The 22,189-nt window shown below is 38.9% G+C and overlaps 1 pseudogene; it reads right to left on the bottom strand.

Annotated features, from left to right (window-relative positions):
* Positions 1-2,594: 2,594 nt before the first annotated feature.
* Positions 2,595-3,446, bottom strand: LOC145689641 (uncharacterized; annotated as a pseudogene).
* Between the last annotated feature and the right edge of the window lie 18,743 nt (positions 3,447-22,189).

The raw sequence follows: 22,189 nt of genomic DNA, 5'->3' as shown, positions 1-22,189 counted from the left end.
CAATATAACTTCCTTGTTGGAAGTCTTCAACTTCTTGGGCATTTGTATATCACTGAATGTCTTAATCTTCAGTTTTGGGAGGCGATCAAAGAATTTTGTGGGTATGCATTCTCTCTTCCTTAAACTTGGCGATAGCAATTTTCCCTTGGTCTTTGGCATTTAGAAGGTCCTTTTGAATTTCTATGGGAGGAACTCTGCCAGTAGACAGTAACAACAACTCTTCTGGACCATGAAAGGGATCCATCCAACTGTTCTCCATAATATCAAGAAGTGCTTGTACATCCTTCTCATCTTTTTGTATCCTAGGTAAATCAAGATCGGGATGCGAAGGACCAGACGTTTATCTATCGGTCATTATCCTTAGATTTCTAAGGCACGCGCTTCTGTACTCTGCTGATAAGTAATACCCGGCCACCGCGCCTGGCTGAAGACTAAATCCTTTTACTCCACCAGCGGTTTGAGTGTCTTTGTTTACTGTTTCCTCTATTGCCTGGTCAACTGGAATCTTTCCGAATGGATTGTTTCCTCCAAGCCACACAGAGAACCCTCCTCTGATGAAGTGATCATACATTTCTGGGTGGTCAATTTACAACCTAGTCATTTCTAGATAGTATACTGGTAGGTATCTAGCATAGTTTTGCCTATCATAAGGAAAACAGCAGGGTACAAGGACTTTAATCATAGCAAGGTGAAGAAACCAGTCTCCTTCTCTGGAAGCTCTAACAAGGCTAAGAACGACTTCTACCATATCAACATAGCTCATCTGAAACGATGATAAATCGCCATTGGATTGTCGAAGAAATTCCAAATATTTCTCAAAAAGAATCAGAATTTGAACACAAGAGGGATTCTCTAGAACATCTTTTAACTGCCCATGACACACATTGTGATAAAGTAATTCAATATGTGTAATAGCATTGTTAAGCTCTGTGATATCATTCTGGTGATTTTTTTTACCTATTCAAAGAAACCTTTCCATATTAGTCTGAGTAAGGCTTCATAGAGCAACTTATGTATTCTAACTCCTCGATTATAATGCTTGCCTTCAAGTACTGCATTAATGGAGCCTTCTGCTGATACTCCAGCTTCCACAAGTAAGTCCCCTAGGCCAGCATTCTTAAATATCTTTCCTATAGTTCCCAACAAGTTGCATATTGGGTGAAATGCACCCATTGTGATGACAATAGGCCTAAACTCATCGTCATTTTTTCAGATGGTCTCCGCAGCTTTCGCATAAAGAGCCTGGTCAAGACAGCATGCTACCTCCTTCAATTGGAGTGCTTCATATATTTTCAAGGCTTGGGGTAGGATCTCATTAACTGTCGACATAATCGTCGCGGGAGCATTTATAGTAGGAAGATATCAGCCAGTCTTGCGCAATGGAGAAATTTTTCTGGACATATTTGTTGATGGTTCACTATCCTTAGGATTTCCTGTACAGAGTACAGAGAGAAAGGGTGTTAGAGAAGTAGGTATTTTGATGTAGTCTCTGTTAAGAATTTCAGGGTCAGGGATGTAGTTTCTGTTAAGGATTGATTCTTTTTGTCAGCCCTGATTTTCATCGCACATTCCAGAATTGTCTTATCGAAGTTACAAGATTTATGTTGCTTAATGTCACAGGCCATTTTAGCATTTTCCTTTACAAGCTCTATGGAAATCGTGAAAGACAGAGTTGCTCTGAACATAGGCAAAACGACAAGTAAGAAAGTTCACGTGGAAACAAAATTCTATCTGCTTTCTTAAGGAAACCATCTCTGCAACTAGACCAATAGACTTCTTAACTCATAAGACTTGTCCTCAATTCCAACTTCTTTCCTTTCAAAGATGTTTCCGTCCCACGCACTAGCTGCGAGAAGGACGGGGAGAGAGAGACCATTTTCTTGTTCTCTCCTCTTTCCCTACCACGTCATTCTGATTTCATTAGCACCAGCTTCACACGAGATATGTCTTTGACTTTTCTTGGCTTGTCTCCGCAGGTACCCTATGGAATATGTTTTAAAAATATAAAACTCTTCCTCTCTATTTTTCTTGTTTGTGCTATTATAGTTATAGCTCAAATTCTATTTTTCTTACTCCTATTCTCCTTGCTCCCATTCAGTTGAGATACAGGAGTTCTATTTTCGGAAGAAAAAGCCCGAAGGTTATCAAACAACATTTGTTACAATATGTATACAAGTATAATACAGATACTATGATCCTATTAAGTATGAATCAGATTAATAAATTTATCTATTTTAACTTTTATTTCCAAATTATTAACAAAAATTATTACGGGTGAAATAATTACCTATGTCATTTAGATGTTATATATACAGGGTGCTTATGGTATTTGAGGACAAATTGAAATTAAAACTAATTTCGTATAGGTTTCACAACATATATTTCCATGAAAGTTGTATACAACGTGAAGTGTCTACTCGATTATACATTTATTCAATAAAATCGCCGTTAGCGGCAATAACCTGCTTAATCCTAGACTGAAAACGAGCGCATGCCCGAATGAAATGATCTTTGTTTATATTGATCATGCTAGCATCTTTCAGCGAAGCAATGGTGTTATGAGGATGTTTATTGGTGTCACGCTCAACTGCGCCCTATACGTAATAATCCATGGGATTAAGATTTGGGGAGCTGGGAGGCCATAAGTTCGGGGTGATGTAATCATGGAAATTTGCAGCCATCGAATCTTGCGTTGCCATCGCTTTGTGTAAAGGTGCGGAGTCGTTCTGGAATATGTATGGTCTGTTCCCGCGGACGCTATTAATCCAGGGTTTCACAATGGTTTCTAATACCTCGATGTAGGCAGCAGCATTAACCCGAAGTCCTTGAGGAAAGAAATGAGGTGGCATCACATGTCCTTCGTTGCTCACGACCCCTCACACCATGACAGTAGTTGGAAGTTTTGTGTGCATAACACGGGAAACTTCTGTAGGATCTCTACATAGCCATCTATCATTTCTGCGGTTGGCGTTTTGATCTTGGTCATTTTTTTTTTCGTCCGAGAGAAACCACATTTTCGGATCTTCAGGGTGCTTAAGCTTATTCAAAAAACGCTTTCCACGGGTAGCTCTCTGTTCCGGCGTTTATACTGACATGAACTGTCCTCTGCGCATAACGTAAGAGTGATAGCGAATGTCTTCGTGTACGGATTAGTCCCTCCGAAACGGTAAGGTCTCTAGCAATGGCTCTCATTGACTTCGAAGGGTTTTCGTCAATGATCGCTTGTACTTGTTGGATAAATTCAGTAGTTCTCGTCGTGTGTGAACGTTCCTCATGCTTTCTTCGCTTTGCAACAGATTCGATATTGCCAATTCACGGCGAACCTTATGGACAAATGATCGGGCACAATTCAGAAAATTGGTTATTTCTGAATCCGTATGTTTCGCACATACAGTGACGATCACAGCATGTCTTTTCATTTCGTGCGATAGGTTATAGTCCTCCATTGATCATTTCGTACAAAAGAAAAAAAAATTACCTTTAGAAATTATATTCACTGATATGGATGTCCTCAAATACCATACGCACCCTGTATATGTATCGTAGAGCAGCTACAGTCACTCTAAGTGCTTTTGTCGTATACAAGAAAGTGTTGAGTTTCCGTTTCCGGCATCTAAATTGTGATTTCTGCTGTGCAAATCCTCTTCCAAATGTTGTTTATTTGTAAGCACGATTGTACCATGTTTGAGGTAAGGTGACTGGATTTAATAGTGTGGTAAGGAGACGGAGTTCGCATAGGTATCCATTAATAGAACACCCTTCCGTATCTCACTTCTATCTAGTTTGGCCTTCATTGAAGATTCGCTCCATATGCGGGTATCATGGGCACTTCCTTTCGACGTAGCCACAATATCAATTTTGACAGAGCCACCTCCATGTAGCGGACCGTCATCGTCGGGAAAGGGATGGAGCTAAGAAGGCGGCTTCATTCTTCATTGCATGCCCTCTCGCTCGCGAATACCGTTGCCGTACTTGCGGGTGGGTGGTGGGAGTGGGGAAAAGGAAAGTCTAGTGGACGTGTTCCCCCATTTGAGGGGGACCTGCACTCACCTGGCCTACTGTTGTATGCGCCCAGTGTTTGTGCTGTCCGGAGTGTTGAGTTTTTGAAAAGTTAAAAACCAAAAAAAATTACAAAACTAAAAATAATAAAAAGAGCAAAATTAAAAATTTAAAATAATCCGCACTTTTTGTTCTTTCTGGACTGGTAGGGGTCTGCCTTTTGATTAACCTCGTTCTTTTTTCGCGTATCTTTTTCCTTTTACGGCGCCACGAGTTTCTGTCGACGGGAATGGTTTTCTTGCACTTTTATTCCCATTGATTCCAGTGGCCCCACGCTGATCCTACGTTCCCCCTGCATGTAGCAGACCGTCACCGTCGGTGAGGTGGTGGAGCTGAGAGGGCGGCTTCAACATTCATTCATATATTACCCTTCATCTGCATCTTTCGCATGCCCTCTCAGCCGCGAATACTGCTACCAGACTCGCCGGACGTTGGTGAGTGTCGGGAAGAGGTACGTGTAGTGGACGTCATCTTCCACTTGGGAAGAACGTGCATCCAACCGGTGTACTGTTCTGTGCGTCCAGTGTTTGTGTTGTCCGGAATGTTGTCTTCGAAAATATAAAAACAAAAAAATCGCAAAACTAAAATAATTTTAAAAAACAACAAAATTAAAAAGAAAAAATTGAAAAGAATTGGCTCATCTTGTGTGGTTTTGTTCTTTCTGGGCTTATGGGGGTCTATCGTTTGTCGGCCAGGTACTTTTTTTTCGTTTCGGTTCTTCGTTTCCCGGGGCCACGTTTTTCTGTCGACGGGCGTGATTTGTTCCACTGCTATTCCCCTTCACCGCGTGTGCCCCACGCTGATCCTAAGGATGTGGGCGTGCCGAAAGAATTGCCAGGGGGTAGCGTAAGTTCTCCCCGCTAATCCTTCGGTGTGACGTTTCCACCCCCTTTCCGTATAAATGTTTCATTAAGATCATTCTTTTATGGGTACCAAAACTTTAAAATGTCATCCGAGCTCTCCCTCACGGAGGAAGCTAAAACCAAGAAATGGTGTGATTGTGGAAAAAACAAGTATCGCTACCTTTTTTGTCCGATATCTTGTAATTAAAGATAAAGTCTAATAGTGCCAGTAATGACCGTCCGAGTGCTATGAAGGGTTTCTCCCCTCTCGTTATTCATAAAGTTATTACGTATAACGCCGGATAGGTTAAAGATGTTAAGAAACTAAGAAATGACACTTTAGTAGTGGAAACTGTCGATGAGCACCAAACCGCCAAGCTCCTCAAGTTAAATGTAATTAGACTGGTGAAAGTTACAGTGGAATCCCATCGTCTACTGAACGTATCTCGATGCGTAATATCCTGTTGGGACCTCCTCAACGCTACCGAGGAGGATATTAAATCGGACCTGGCAGATCAACACGTTGTCGACGTCGCTCGCATTAAAAGCAAGAAATCAGGTGAGGTGGTTCCTACACAGTCACTGATTCTAACTTTCAGTTTGTCCACACTTCTGGAATACGTCAAGGCTCGTTATTATCGGCTGAAGGTACGTCCTTATATTCCTCGTCCCCTGCGCTGCTCTTTGTGCTAATTGTTTCCAGGATAGCTACGGTGCGGAACCCTGTACAGTGACCAAACCATTTTGTGTCAACTGTAAGGGCGAACATTCTCGAGACTGTCCAGCCTTTCAACGCGAGAAACGTATCCGCGAACTTACTGTTGTCGATAAGATCTCAGCTACTGACGCTAAGCGTCGTTTAAAGGAAAGCACTTTACCTTCGCTTTCTGTCCCATTTGCCTGCGTTGCAGCAATTTCTCGAAAATGTTTAGCGATCCAGACGTCTGACGTTTCCACCCAGACGGACCTTTTCCCTTAGGTTTGTTCTGCTCCAAAGACACCAGTTGCGTCGACAAACAACCTGGGAAAACACCACAACCTTTATCTGTTAGTGCTGGTGCTAGGCGTACTCCTGTCCTTCGCCGATCACCCTATAATGCTGGCCTTAAACTTAGCCAGCATATCCACTGGCGTAATGATACGGTTCTCTCTCCGAAGAGACCGAAATCCATTTCAGTTCGCAAGCCACCTGCAGCTTCTCTGAAAGCTGACATGGTGGAAGACGAACTGATGGATACCGAGTGGACTGTGATTGGTTCCCGTGGGAAGGTTCGCTTAAAACGTTGATCTCTTCCACTATGGCGAATGGAACCTTAACGGTTTCTGTGGTCACCTTGAGGAATTGAAACAACTTCTCTTTGACCACTCCTCTCTAGTTGTCTGTTTGCAGGAAACACATTTTACATCGACCCAGTCTTCCCTCCTTTCTGAGTAAATTATGTATCGATGTGACATATCGGATACTGGTGGTGTGGCCATCTATGTTTCCGATTCTCTTTATTATCGTGAGACACATCATTTCCGGCTGCAAGCAGTTGCGGAGTGAGAATGCTTCCCTCGCCCGCTTACCATTTGTTCCTTATATATTCCTCACTCAGAAGCTTTTATCGCCGTCGATCTGCGTCAGCTCTTCCTTCAGCTAGAGCCGCCAGTCTCGCTTGTTGGAGATCTTAATGCTTATCGCCGTCTGTAGGACCTGTACACACTGACAACCGTGGCCGTCAAGTAACGGAATTTGTTTAGGAGATTGGCGTACTCATCCTTAAGGATGACAGTCCTCATTTCTCCACGGCATGTATTTTTGTATCGACCGCTCCATTTACATGGCCGGTCTGATGACCTCGTTGACATGGAGAGTGTCCCCGATCTTTGTGGCAGTGATCACTTTCCGGTGTTTGTTGAAGGTCTCCCTGTTTTCATTCATATTCCTCTCCGCCGCTTCAACCTGAAGCGTACTGACGAGCGTAACTTTCGTGAGCTCAGTGAGTTTCGTTGTTGTGATCTCTCTGTAGCCGCTGTGGCTGAGGCTTTCCTTGTGTTGTACGAGTAGATAGATAGACTGTAAAGCAGTATGTGGACAGAACATATGGATTATCCTCTTCACGCATAAATCATTTTTAAATAGACTTCATAATCCAACATAAAACATACAGTTACAAGAAATCAGGAATTTTATGTGATATTCAAGGGTTAATCTTGTCACCTAATACTGTTTTCATGCAATTACAATAATCTTTTTCAATTCAAGAGTGAGCATATATTTAAAGACAAATATCTCGCAGTACTTAACGGCAAATATGTAATGCAGTAAAGATTAGCAATACCACATTGCATAACAACAGAGTATGGTTTCATTAAGCTAATATTTATTTTCATGTACGTTCATCATTCCTTAATATAAGGAACTCATACTATTATTGCCAAAGAGTCAGATCCTTGATCCTTGAGGAAGGCTAACACTTAGGGTACGGTTATACCGAATTTTGCCTATTTTATCCTTTCCTTTTCTTTCGTCACTGGGACAGAAAGGCAAAACAGAAGCATTGTTTTAAATAGAACTGGTCACACCACATGCTGAATTAAGATTCATATCTCTTTTCCTTTTTCAAAAGTGTTTATTGTTTGCAGTGCACGATCAAATGGACAAAGTGGTGATTGGCTACTAATACATACACCACTATCGTATCCAAAAGGATCGTTTGAAGGGCACATAGTCTCCTGTACGATTAATGCATTCTTGAAATACGGATTTTCACACAAGATCAGAATAAAGTAGTGGAATATTATATATATATATATATATATATATATATATATATATATATATATATATATATATATATATATATATATAGGGTGAGTCAAAAGTCCTTGGACACCTGCATAAGTTTGAAAATCGACCGGAAAATAAAAATTGATGATGGGAATAGAGGTTTGATGAGAGACCGCAACTTTTGGAGTCTGTCATTCATGGCCGCCATCTTGAAATCCGCCATTTTTTTTAAAATGGGAAGGGGTGTATGACACATCAAATAACACTAGCTTGAGCTCAGGAATTTAGTGGTGTAATTTGTTTTTTCTATCTTGTACAGTTTAGAAGTTTTTAATGTTCAAATGTGGGAAATTACCTTGATACTGAATGCTAGAACACATGTTCTACGTGTTGTCCATCCCGTGCAATGCACAACTGTAGTCGCCGCAACCACTCTGACTGCACACTTAGGAGAATGTCTCCTGAAATTTGATCACTGGCTTGTTGGATGCGTTCCTCCAGGTGTGTCAAATCACGGATTGTCTCAGCATACACTATCTGCTTAAGATGTCCCCATAGATAGAAATCAAGGCGCGATAAATCTGGAGATCTGGGCGGCCAGTCCACGGGACCACGGCGACCAATCCACTTCCCTGGCAGTTCATCCAACCATTCACGGACACCAAGTCCATAGTATGGAGGGGCTCCGTCGTGCTGAAAATAAGATGGGAAAGTGCCGTCAGCGTTCAGTGTGGCAGGGAGCACAAGGTCCTGCAGCATCATCAGATACTGTGGTGCAGTTTAGGTGTTGTAAACGAAAAATGGCCCAATGATGCGGGTGTACCATATGCCACACCACACCATCACCTTCGCTGGACTATGTTCTCGACTCGAGTCAACCCAGTTCGGATTTGCGTCACACCAGTATCGACAATTATGTCGATTAACCTTCCCGTTCAAAGTGAAATACGCCACGTCGCTGAACAGTATGCTTTTGACAAACGCAGGATCCAGTTCGTGTTGTTTAGTAGTCCACATGCAAAACTCCAACCGGCGATCAGGGTCATCCTCGTTCAGTTTATGTTGCATGTGCAGCTTGTAAGGATGCTACTGATTGGCGTGCATTATCCGGACAACGGAGGATTGGCTTATTGCACATGCTCGGGACACACGACGGGTACTTCGTTTAGGACTTTTCACAAACGACGCAACAACCGCCGTTGCAGTTTCTTCATGGCGGCAGTCTTTGGTCGCCCACTACGTGCCCTATCTTGAACAGAGCCCGTCTCCCGGATTTTGGTGATCACGTGAACCACCGTGCTGTGCGATACAGGTTCTCTGTCTGGGTGCCGTCTGTTGTAGTCAGCTGCTATTGTTCGGTAGCTGCGTTCCCCTGATATAAGGATGATTTCGATCTTCTGTTCACGTGTCAGACCCATTTTAGATCACCTGGAACGAAGAGAGGCCTGGGTCAGTATCAAGGTAATTTCCCACCTTTGAACATTAATAACTTCTAAACTGTACAAGATAAAAAAAAAACAAACAAATTACACCACTAAATTCCTGAGCTCAAGCTAGCGTTATTTGATGTCATACACCCCCTTACCATTTAAAAAATTGACTTGAATCCAAAATGGAGGATTTCAAGATGGCGGCGATGAATGACATACACTCCAAAAGTTGCGGCCCCTCATCAAACGTCTGTTCCCATCATCACTTTTTACTTTTCCCTTCGATTTTCAAACTTATGCAGGTGTCCAAGGACTTTTGACTTACCCTATATATATATATATATATATATATATATATATATATATATATATATATATATATATATATATATATAGGCTTTGGAGGAGGCGTTGGCCCCTTACTGCCCTCCCAATGGATCCGCCACTGACACAACAGAGAGAGTAATTTTCCTTGCTCAGTCACGTTTAAAACAGGGTTGTAGGTGTTCTCTTTACTGCTGTTGCTGCCTTAGGCGCAGAGAACTCTTTGAGAGTTTTTGCTGCCAATTCTAATTTGCCTTTAAGTGAGGAAAATTGATCTCTAAACTCAGCATAAACACACTGTTCGATTAAGGATAAAGATTGACTTGAGATAGATCATTTAAAATGGGATGATGAAATAGGAAAATTTCTGTATAACTATACCCTTACTCAGGCTTCTGCATGGTTCGCTTCTAAAGCATATCGCCCATCAATATTAAATCTCCAACCTGACCCAAAGCAAGTGTACGCCATAAGTTAAAAGTGCTGATATGTGGTCCTGCAAACAAAACTTTAAGTTGCAGAAAATGCACACATATTTAATTGAAAAACTGCTAAAGAATCCAGTGTTTTGAAGGATATCAAACATTCATCTGTCAAATATCATCATTCGCAATATTTAAGAGTCGGAAGGAGTCAAGTGACCTTGACAAATCGAAGATATCGCAGTGCAAAGTGTTTCCTTATTTTGGCAACAGATGGGGTTGTTGCTGAAATGCCGTCAAAGCAAATGGCACCCCTCCTTTTCCTTCGTTTTCCCCTGCATGTGGTCAAAGTTGGACAGCGCAGGAGGGGGATGGTTACGGATGTAAATGGGACAGAAGAGTGAAATTCCTTTCTTTTGGCTAAGAGAGAAACAGAACTGAAGAAAAAATAAATACAGAGATATTGTAAGAGGGACCAACATGATATCAGCCGTCAGCCACTCAAATATCTACAACGGTCACAAACATACCATAGAGAACTAAAGCACTTGTCGCCTGTCTCTTTTTCAAAGGATTCTACCTATGATAAATAACGCGGGAATAGTGCAGGAAGAGTCTGATATAAAATGAAGAACCATGCAAATATTAAAAAAAACAAAAAAAAAAAAAAAAACGGGAGAGTCGATATTCTAATTTATTTTGGGCCTTCGTGGTTAAAAAAAAAAACTTGGAATTGAAAGGCAGAAAACCCAGAAAAAAGATCTGAAATGTATTGGCAATGTGACTCATTTTAGTGGAATCCATTTCTTTATTTTCTTTTCAAAATATGATCACCAGATTTACCCTCTGTCTCGCCTTCACATTCGAATGGTCCTGGGATCGATACCAGTAGCTGACCATCCTGAATTTTTCCTATTACAACAGGAAAGGGACGCAATGTTACATTTAGCCTTGGGTACCGGCTTAGAAGGACAGGAGGGAGCATATGCTCTGCTTGATATTGGTTTTTATTTGGGGAAATAGACCACTTCATTAACAATAGAATTAAAAGATGTGTCACCTTCTTCAGGAAGGTACACTCATGTCCAAAATTATTGTCGCATGTCTATAAATATGTTGTTGTAGGAATATAATTTGATAACGAATTCACCCGGTATTTCTTATAATGTTAGTATGTGTACAATCGGCAGAGACATGTATGCAAGTTTCATGTCAAAAGAGGAGTAAATAAGAACAATAAAACGAAAATAAAACTTTCGTGTCCATTTAGCAACATTATGATTTACTCATTCTAATTTTCGTATTTATAAATATTTTCCTATGAAATTTACCATATATACATTTCCCGATTATACACATAGTATCAGTATTAAAAGTACCCAGCAAATTCAGTATTACATTATATTCTTACATGAAGACAGTTATAGATATGCGACAATCATTTTGGAGATGAGTGTGCAAGGACCTAACAGGTGTTTGTTTCAAACATAGAATAAGTGTTCGTATACATTGAACTTATTTCCTGACGTCATAGAACTAAGAACTGTCACAGAGCGACGTAAGTCCGGTGACAATACAATATTTCATTTTTACTTTCATACTTTGAATATATCTATTTATTTTAAAACCAAATTTTAATATGTTTTTATTTTCAACTATTTTATCCTAAAATAAATACTAGCCTTTAACCAGCCCTTATTTCCCTGGTTGCATATCACTTTAGGATTTGGAAAATGTGTCCAACGAATAAAAAAAAAATGATAAAACACCTTTTAAAGACATTCTTTTGTTAATCAATTCGCACTAAAAAGTTAAAAATAATCTTATTTATGCAAGCCTAAATAAAAAGAATGGGGCGCGTCATTTTAAGAATTTATAAAGTAACTGTATGTAAGCCTATATTAGAGCGCATCCCTTTTTTTTTTTAAGTCATGCATAACCAAAATTGTTTTCTACTTTTAAGTGCGACTTGATTAATGAAAGAATGTCTTTAAAATGTTTATTAGTATGTTTTTCTATTATTATTGTTAATGTTTGCATCCTTGGCATAGGATGTTTATTTTGTAAGGTACCGTATGGTGCGTTTCTATACTACTAGGGTATATAAAAATTTAGTTTCCTATGCGATACATTAAACAGCACTTTTTTTAAAAAAAATAAATAAAAATTACTACCGAATATAGAGTATTTCTCCGCTAATAAGAGGGAGACAGATTGAGGATACCAAACACCCCTACCATTGATTGAGAAATATTTCGGTGTCGACACTGATGAACAACATTTACATTTGAATTTGAATGTTTTATGGGCTTTAGGCAATTGATTCAGACCGGGATACATGGGGGACAGAATGTTGGAAGCAAGTAGTCCAGTCCCTAGTTTGAATGCCTGGAATGAATAAGGACTCTTCCCTCCGTGGTAAAACCTGCCGGAATCTGAAGCAATATCAAAGAAACACTGCTTCGAAAAGAGAGGGAGCAAATATGCATAAATAGAGTCAGAGTCGGATTTAGGTTTCGTGGGGCCCCAAGCTGTTTAAGGTAATGGGGTCCTTTATGTGTCCAGATGAACATAGGCACCCTACATACAGAAATGAACAAACTAGAGATAATTTAGGAAGCAGACTAGCAGAAGGAGCCCCATTAATTACATGAACGTAGGCTACACAGCAGGAAGCATTGTTGCTACGTATATATACATTTTATTTTATTTTTTAATTTTCTTATATTTTAGAAATGTATATCCAGTTTTTCTTTAGATTTTTCGGCCCCAAGAGAGCAGGTCCCTAAGCTATAGCTTGTTTAGCTTATACGTAAATCCGGCACTGTAAACAGTATACACATACAGGCGCGGATCCAAAGGTGGCTATAGAGGCTATAACCCCCCCCCCCTTGACGTTCAGGTATACACTGGATAAAATGGGCTTCAATCCTGTTTACTCTGGATAAAGAGACAAACCATGGTTTAGCTCCTCCCTTGATCATATCCTGGATCCGCCACTATATATATATATATATATATATATATATATATATATATATATATATATATAATGTATGTGTTTAGTATGTTGTACGATGGAAGCTAATGAAAGAACTTTATATTATTCTTGATTTTTTGACAGGTAAACAAAGAATATTTCGGGGATTAATCTACTCGATTATTATAATAAGATTATAATAATGTATTTTATTTTTTCTCTTGTATGTATATTCTCAGTCCTGCAGGAAGTTTTCATTTCTTTCTTGGAATAGATAAACGAAGACTTTGGTTCGGCTTCTTCACAAATCTCTGTCGAAAGGTTGACTTTATCGCTACCAACACAAATTACTTCTTCTCATGGAAACCATCTACAAATACACTGTACTGCTGAAACAGAAACCATCTACAAATACACTGTACTGCTGAAACAGAAACCATCAACTAAAGAGGTCATAAATTTTGCTATTCCTCGTGTTTGAAGTTCCCGTTCTTCACAACGACTTCCTTTCTCCCGCCCCTGTTAAGAAGTTTAAAGTAGGTTTTCAAAAGGACTGGCTCCCGCTGAGAAGGAAAGTGGGATGAGGAATGACTATAGTGCCATCTAGCAGTTAGACGGCCAAGTACGTGAACACGAAAAAATCTGATTTCTGATTTCTGTAGATTCAATAATGAAGGATATAATTTCTCATCGATTGTGTAATGAATGTCATTGGAAACAGCGAAAAAATAGTACAGTAGCGCACAAATACAAAGGTAGTACTCCATTCTCAAAAAAGTCCGAAGTTTTTAGCTCTTTTCCTTACTGTAAAAAAACAGAAGACTTTTCCCTCTAATTTTGATCATTTTCTTATGGGAATTTGGATTATAATTATCTGTATTTATAAGAAGAAAATATCACGCACAGCGTTCAAATTGCACCTTTAAAATGAGATGCATCATATTGAGTGAGCTATTGCGAAAGAACGAAATGAAACCATGATTTGCCTAAAAAATGGTTGAGATCCCATGTTAAATTGAACACCAATCTTCCGGCCGCTGTGGCGCACTCCTTCTCCCTCTTAACGAAAATAAATTAAAACTCTTATTCGAAATACATGTACATTTATAATTTTTTACATAGGAACGAGCGTCCATACATAGAATGCAGATATTTACAATATATACAATAGAGTTATTTACATATGTACATTACAGTTATTTATAATATGTGCAAAAAAGTTACTTACATATATAACTTACAGCTATTTACAATATACATACAAGTTCTATATATTAGAGTAATTTTGGGTAATATGGGCAGAAAGAAAGAAAATGTAATATTACTTATATTCATCAATAGATAATATGACAAGAAATGTTACAGAAACATAGAATGATACCTTACTTACCCTTTCATGGATTTTATGTTCACCAATATGTAAGGGTCTTGTGAGGAAATATTAAATACTAACCTTACTTCAAATGCCCATCTTAGCCGAAGTATATGTGTAATATGGGCAGGTAGTTTGGATAATATGGGCAAGCGTACTGTTTGGTTATAACAATAATTGTTTTAACCAATTCGTTTTTAATCCATTATTCACGAAAAGAAAATGCAAAAAATACGAAAAAGTAAGAAAACTAAATTACGAGATATGAAAAAAATAACAGATCAAAGCCACGATCTCAAACTACGCTCATATTTGGATACATTAGACACTGCGTACTGTTGTTCTCTAATGAGCATTGTTTCACTGCAACGTCTGTATTATATCCTACATTTAACGCAGATAAACTCACCTTGGGACCCGGTACCAACCACAACTCATGATACCACACCGCAAACATCTGACACTCAACCCACCTTTCTCCATGTGTTTCAGAATAAAAATCAAGGGCACCAATAGGACATTTCGATTGAACACTATTGCTCGTTGTTACTTTCTTCCCTCGTTTAGATGCCTGAAAACTTGTCTTCTCTTCCCGTTTTTTTCTTTCTAACAAGTGATTCATTTATTTCCGCGTCGCTAGTCAGTTCTCTGGTGCATCGACATCGAGAGTTCACTCTCCTGACTGGGAGCTTTATCTTCGGAACTGGAGAAATAGAACGAAGAATATCTGGTACACTCTGCTGTTGGTCCTCCACAAAACTTACCGACGAATTTGACGAACGTGATGAAGAAAGTGTTGTGGGAGGGAGCTGTTGTTGCTGTTGCCTCTGTAAGCCTTTGCAGCATCGTTGTATGCCAAGAGGACCAGGAGTTGCATCAGGTTGTTGTGAAGCCTTCTTGCGATGAATTGCTGCCGTACTCGCTGCGTTGGCTGTAGCAGTTGGTCTTGATAAAGGCAGCGTTGTTCTAGGAAAGTGTTGCTGTTGCCTCTGTAAGCCTGTGCGACATCGTTGGATGCCGAAGGGACCAGGAATTTCATCAGGTTTTTTGTGAAGTTTCTGCATTGGAGCTTCTAGATCGCTCATTATTCGCTCAGTCGCGTTACTCTTAGTCGGTTACCTCGAGCATTCGAAAACCGACGAGCTATCATCATTGCGAATGATTTCTATGGTAGTTTTGTTTTCTCTTTATTTCCATAAGTGAAAAAAGAAAAAAATATAGGAAAATTTGAGAGGAAAGGATGGGGAAGGAAAAGAGACCAAAAAATGGAAAATTTACAAAAACGAAACAAAACAAAAAATTAAAAATTTAACAAAAGAGTTTGAATCTAGATTGCTTGTTTATTGTGTATTTCTGTATGTGTGTTTGGTATCTGTGTTCTCTGGGTATTTATGTTTTTTAGTTTTTACCTTTTGGCTTCTTCTTCTTTTTACCTTAGGCTTCTTCTTGTTTGTTGCAGGTTTTCCCTGTGTGTTTAGGTTTTTTCACCCATATGTTTTATATATACATATTTTTAAATATATTTTTTGGTATTCGCCTATTTCTTTCACTGCACTAATGGTTTTCACCTGTGTTTCCACATTAACACTTGTGCACCAAAAATAATATTCTTAACACTACACTACATTACACTGTTTGCTTTTCCTGTCACTAACACTGACACTTGTTTTTCACCTATATGAGCTTCTAGATAGTCTTGTCGAAGACACTGCTTGGATAGCTTATTCCACGTCTTCTCCGATGAAAGCCTCGTCTGGAATTGCATGTGGATTAAACGACCAAATTCCTGTTGTACGGAATCCATTGGTAGCATTTACCGCATGTGCCGACCTTTGCCATGCTTGTGAAAATATCACAAAATTCAAGTTTGGTGAAAGCGCGACCCTGGTGATTATGCATAAACATGTGCGCAAACTCATAAAAGTATTTCTTCAATGGTTTGCAGAGAGACTTGTCTGTTGGTTGCAGCCATTGAGTTATGTGAGGAGGAAAACACACCCCATTGTCCTTACAATATGTCAGCATTGCAGGATTACTACAATGAGTGTCGTGACCATCCACAAATAGAAGCACAGGATTATCTAAATTAACACTAAAATACGCTACGAACTGTTTGATGAAACAGAAGAATACCCCAGAAGTTATGTATCCGCTATCAGTCATATGAATGTGACTTTCAGGAGGAAGATGGTCTTCGAATTCCTGCCTTTGCCGTTTACCTCTGAACAAGACGAAGGGAGGAAGATAATATCCCGCAGCATTACAACACGCTAATATGGTCACTGTCTCTCCTTTTTCTATAGGATTGATAGAGTAGATAGTCTTCTTCCCTTTTTCACAAACTACATGTCTTGGCCTTGTATTCATTTGCAGACCAGATTCATCCGCATTGAATATTCTGTCTGGCCTTTGACGCAAGTTAAGTTCGGTAATTTTGTTTTCCAAGAGAATAAAAAAAATCTCTCTGCTTGACGGTTCATCCCAAGAGCACGGTTCAGTGATAAGTTCTCCTCTTTCCTAACACTTAAATCACGATGACATCCAAGAAATCCATATAGCCACTCCCACCAAGCCATTTGTTTATTTTTATTAATTTTTTGTGGCACGTTTAGTTCTTCTATGAATTCAAACGCCAGTGTTCTCAGTTGTGTTCTTGTCACTCCAAAACCATGTTCTTGTAAAGTTTTTACATGTTGACATAGCTCAGCTTCTGCTTCCCTGCCCATTTCGCACTGCCGTCCCAGTTTAGCCACAACGAACAGTTCATCACTGTCCTTTTTTTTAGGTAACGTTGAAGTGACTGACGAGGTACTTCATACATTCGAGATGCCTCTGACTGGTTACAATCTCCGTTCTTCACAGCTGCAATAGCCATTTCCACGCACTCGATGTTCCATGTTTGCCTGTCAGATTTCCCGGCATATTTATGAGCCATCTGCAATGAAAAAATACCGTAATAGGCCTAATAAATATCATACAAAAAGACGAGGGAAAGGGAACAAATTAAAACAATGAGAAGAGAATGACAAACATTTATTAATGTGAACGAAAAAAATAATCAGCTGCTATTGTTTCCAACAGTGCTTATAAGAGCTGTGGCCATTAGTGATGGTCACGAGACGAGACAGGACTTTTGAAACTCGAGACAATACCTTCCTCCACCTGTATCGTCTCGTCACGTTTGTCTCGAAAACTTTTATGATTGTTTTTGCAAGATGAGAGGAGACACCTATTTTACGAGATAAGACGAGACAGCTTCAAATCTCGTCTTGTCTTGTCTCGAGAGCAACACTAGCGGCCATGAGCTATGTTAATTAGTCTCACTTGATGTTTTCGTTTTTCTCGCTTTCTTACAGTTGCAATGTTTGCGAAATACATCCGGCTAAGTAATTGAACAAGTGCCTACAATTCATACCTGCTTCTTTGCTGCATTCACTGCAATATTTTACCCGATTTTTTAAACCGCATATGGTCATATGTAATATAATGGGTCCTGTGCTTGATTCAAGATTATAAATTTTCACATTTAGTACCTAATACAATATTAATGCTAAGGATTGTATTGAAGGATTAATTCTCCAGTGTTGTGACCACTCCGCGAATCGAATAGAAAGAAGTCAAGTTGTAATGCTACTTAAGTACAATATTGAAGAAAACAAATTAGTAAATTTATTTATATTTTTTCAGAAATATTTATTTTCAAATATGCCTGTATTCTTTCATGATGAAGAACTTCTTAACTATGCGAATCCTTTTATTCGATTTTCTCCAAAATGTACTTATCCTATGTTCAATGCATCTGCCCGTTTTATACAAAACGTATATGCTCATTTTCCCCATAGTGATATTATTTAGTAAGTTGCAACACTGCAGCAAGAAGACATCGTACGTGTTTCCTCCATCTTCGGATAATTATGATGCAATGTTCACAGATTACACTTACCAAGGTTTTTTCTACCCAAACGTTTATTTCGCATGAATCTCTTATTTGCAATGCCTTACATTTAACAAACAATAAAATATACAATAGAAAATATGCAGATTGCTTACCTTTTTCCTTCCAAAATACCATGAACTTGAAGCCGAACACTACGACACTGTCTCTTCGTTGTGCCAATACTCCACACAGTGTTCTTAACCACCAGGTTTCGTTTCTACCTAATTCCCCTTCCAGTGGTACTATGAAAAGCTTAGCTCTGCCCATATTATCGGAATGCCCATATTCCACAAAGTAACCCTATACAAAATTTTAGGTTTATATACAATTATTTGCATATGTACATCATTATTATATATTTACAATTATTTACAAACAAACAGCCTATTTACATAAATGGAACTGTTTTTGGATCTTTTACTTTCGTTTCTTAAAAAAATTAGGGTTTAAAATTTTAAACTGTTTTTGTATTTTCTGGTTATTTGATGCTTATATATACATTCACATAAAAATACATTTATATGTACATCCCTATACATATACTATATATAATCACTACTACAATCAACCCTAAACTCCTTCAGAAACAATTCAAGATGATAAGAAGAATAATGTTAACATCGACAGAGAAATCTCCAGCCAAATGGTCTTTCTAAATTGTCACAACGCTGCTTTTCAAATTCTGCCAATTTCAGAGCGAAAATATTTACCTCAGTAAGGCTTGTTTTGATAATTTTTATTTTCTATCTGTCTTGCAATTGCTGTAACAGGAGAACTGGCAGGATCCGACTGATCACTGCTGAAAATTTTTGGGAAAGCCAGGTATCTACTTGCAGACCAAACTTCTTTAATTCTTCTATCGACTGTGTAATTACTTCATCGGGTACAGGGAGACCTCTGATGTTTCGGACAATCTTGCTTAATTGTTTGTCGAAACAGTGTCTGATTTCCTCTTCCCTTTTGACGACCAAGTTCTTGAGAACATCAGCGATATGATCAGAACCATTAACGGTTGCTGTTCCCGTCATTTCACAAGGTTCTTTGGTTTCACCATCGGCTACGGTCTTGCTGTCAATTGTATTTGTTTCAGACGATGTAGTTGCGCCAATAGTATCAGCTGGAACAAAAATCTGTGAAAATGCTAAGCAATTAATCCTGGTAAGGTGTTGTGGGTGCGGATGCGCTGTTGTAGCCTCCATAGCTATACTTGGTATGGACAGATGTATCAACCGCTCTTACAATCCTGTGAAGTTAATTGCAAAGTGATGACACATTTCCAGATGAGGTTGTGAAAAAACAATTTGCAGCAGATGGTCTCTGCAATGCAGCTACTGATATCTCTTTGCTACCACGTATCATCACTAGTGTTGCAAATGAGATGTTAAAAACTGGTCGTGATCTGCTCAAAATGTTTTCATATTGCACATAATCTAGCTTGTATTTGGAAAATGATAATGTCCTGCCTGCTTCGACCCTTTTGTTGGTGGAGCACAAAGTGTTCTAAACCACTGACTGGTCGCTAGGTGTTCTTGTCCTCTGTCAGCCTCAGTTAACGGATAATTACCAATTCTGTGCAGTGTTGTCACATTTCTTAGTTGAAAATGGAAACGGCGAGGCGTCTCTGGCGAAGGTTTACCTGCGAGTATGAAATAACAGTTGTTGGCTTATGAAGATTTTTAACACAGCCAGTGAGCACAGGCACTGAACAGTTTTTTTAATAAGCATTATGGATGACGCTCGAGTAGTTCATGGCAGCTCAGCATTCCAGGTGAACACAGACTGTTCCGACTTCACAGAGCTTATCTTAGGATTGACCGTTAGGGTTGGTATTCCACCATATCTTTTAACTCTCTGAAAAGACACCACAGTTTTCGAAGAAATGGGCCAATCAAAATGTCGTTGGAAAGAGATATCATATTCCAATTTTATTTGCCGTTGTTTCCAAGTCACATAGTCTTCATGAAGCATGGGTCTTATGGCTTAAAACTAATCTTCTTTCATTTCACAACAGCTGTCAAACGATGTGCTACTTAACCCCCTTGTCATTTGTAACTTTTGAGTTTGAACCCTGGGGCAATTTTTTAGCACAAAAAATATGCCCGTGAAAATGATGGGATACGTGTTGGTCGAGTTTTCCCATCTACCCAACCGTCTCTGAACAAATAACTCGGTTCAAACTATTCTGCCAGCTAATAGCTTTTACATTACAAATATGTTCTAACTCAAGATATTTCTACCGGTGGCATGTATAACTTTGTGATTCGTCTAGTTACAACATATCAAATGCAAACACATTTGTCTGGTTGGATCTCAACGGAGCCAGTTCGTGACCATCCCTTGTTAGATTGATGAATTTAGTCATGAATTTATCCACTTCATCCTTCTTTTCTGTATTCCACCTTCTGTGAACTACATCTTTTGAATTCTTTGTATGTTGATCACTTCCCATATCCAAGTTACATTCCTTCAATACATCTCACATACGTGAAGATTCCTTATCTGTTATGTTCCTCTGCATGATACTCAGTTCGAGAATGTGGTGGTATATATTCTGATGTTTCTTCATCACTATAATCACTTTCTTCGGATACATTTACATCAGTTTCATCCATTATCTTCCTTCCATATTGAGAAACTTTTCCTTTTTCTGCAAACTTTGCCAACATCATGGTACTTTCTCGCGACGGTAATAGTTTCTGTAAACCAGAATGTTGTTTCTCAAAAGGCAGCTAATTTGACTTCATTTTTCGTCATTTGTGTATAACCTCTGACATGGTGTCTATATGCTTTCTCAATTTGGTTGAATGTAAGTTTCTTGCATGAGCAGCACCACAAGCAGCCGAATAAGCAATAACGGATGACGTCAGAAGATGTAATGCTATTTTCTGAATAAAATGATGATCTTGTGAAACTGTAGGGATTTTTCTGGCAGAAAGAATTCCGCCTTACAGTTTTCTATTTATTACTGATCATTAAGAAATGTGGCGACATTCGTGGTTCTATTGTCGTGTACTGTTTGAATTTCGTACACATCTTTCTAAATAAGAAGCGATATTTGCTCGCACTCAATAGGATATTTGACGGTCAGGACAAAGAAAATATTAAAGCAAATACCTATTGCTTTGAGAATGCTATTCAAGTGGTATTGCACGTTATCGATGACAACATAGATATTTCTTACATTCATGAACCGGCAAGTGAACTTTGTGGTGGCCAAACGCCGTGTGCGTGGGTTTTCTCGGGGTTCTCCCGTTTCCTCCCACTTTCTTCATTCCACCATTTCATTCATCTCTGATCATCACCGTCTCCTTTAGCCTAACCGGCATAACCGTCGGACGTAAAACTCAAAAATTTCATTTTTTTTTTACATTTATGATGAATTTTCTTCCAACCGCCACAATAAATGGCTGAATGGTAAATCCACGTTCCCAAAATGTTTCTTCTTTCGTCAATTTTCGCCTTAATATCACCTATAGCCTTAAACTAAAGAGTATTAATGAATATTAACGATTGAATATATGAAGCATGCAAATTGTACAAAAAACAAGTAACTTGTGTAATGAAATTGAATCCGAAACACACACACTCTCCCTTACAGGATTGTAGCTGTCGAATACTTAGCAACAGATTTCTATGCATGAAACCTCTCATCAATTCCAAGCCAGCACACTTGGATTTCTTCCAGTGCTATATCATTTCTCACTGCAATTTTAAAGACAGTTTCCGCAAACCACGGGTAATAAGTTCATAACAAATTTTACTACATTGTATGACATATGCAGCGAGAGCCTTCTTTTCTTCATTTGAAAATATTCTTCGTAATTAAGTTCCGTCTTGGCGTCTGGATTCAGCTTTTTATTATTCATGTAACAAAATAAAGTTTGATACGGAAGGTTCTTCTATTTAGCAGTCTCTCGAAGAGAGTAGTTCCAGTGTATTACCAGAGCAACTGCTTCTCCCATACCTTCTTTGGCTGTTTTTCCTATCTTTCTACGGGTCCCACGTGTCCTCACCATGATAAATCTGCAAATATAAGAACAGGAAATAACA

The sequence above is a fragment of the Thermobia domestica genome, chromosome 7 (genome assembly GCF_964235325.1).
Source record: "Thermobia domestica chromosome 7, izTheDome1.hap1.1, whole genome shotgun sequence".
NCBI classification, from domain to species: domain Eukaryota; kingdom Metazoa; phylum Arthropoda; class Insecta; order Zygentoma; family Lepismatidae; genus Thermobia; species Thermobia domestica.
The sequence above is the reverse complement of the archived record's forward strand: the minus strand, read 5'-3'. Positions and strand labels throughout refer to the sequence as shown.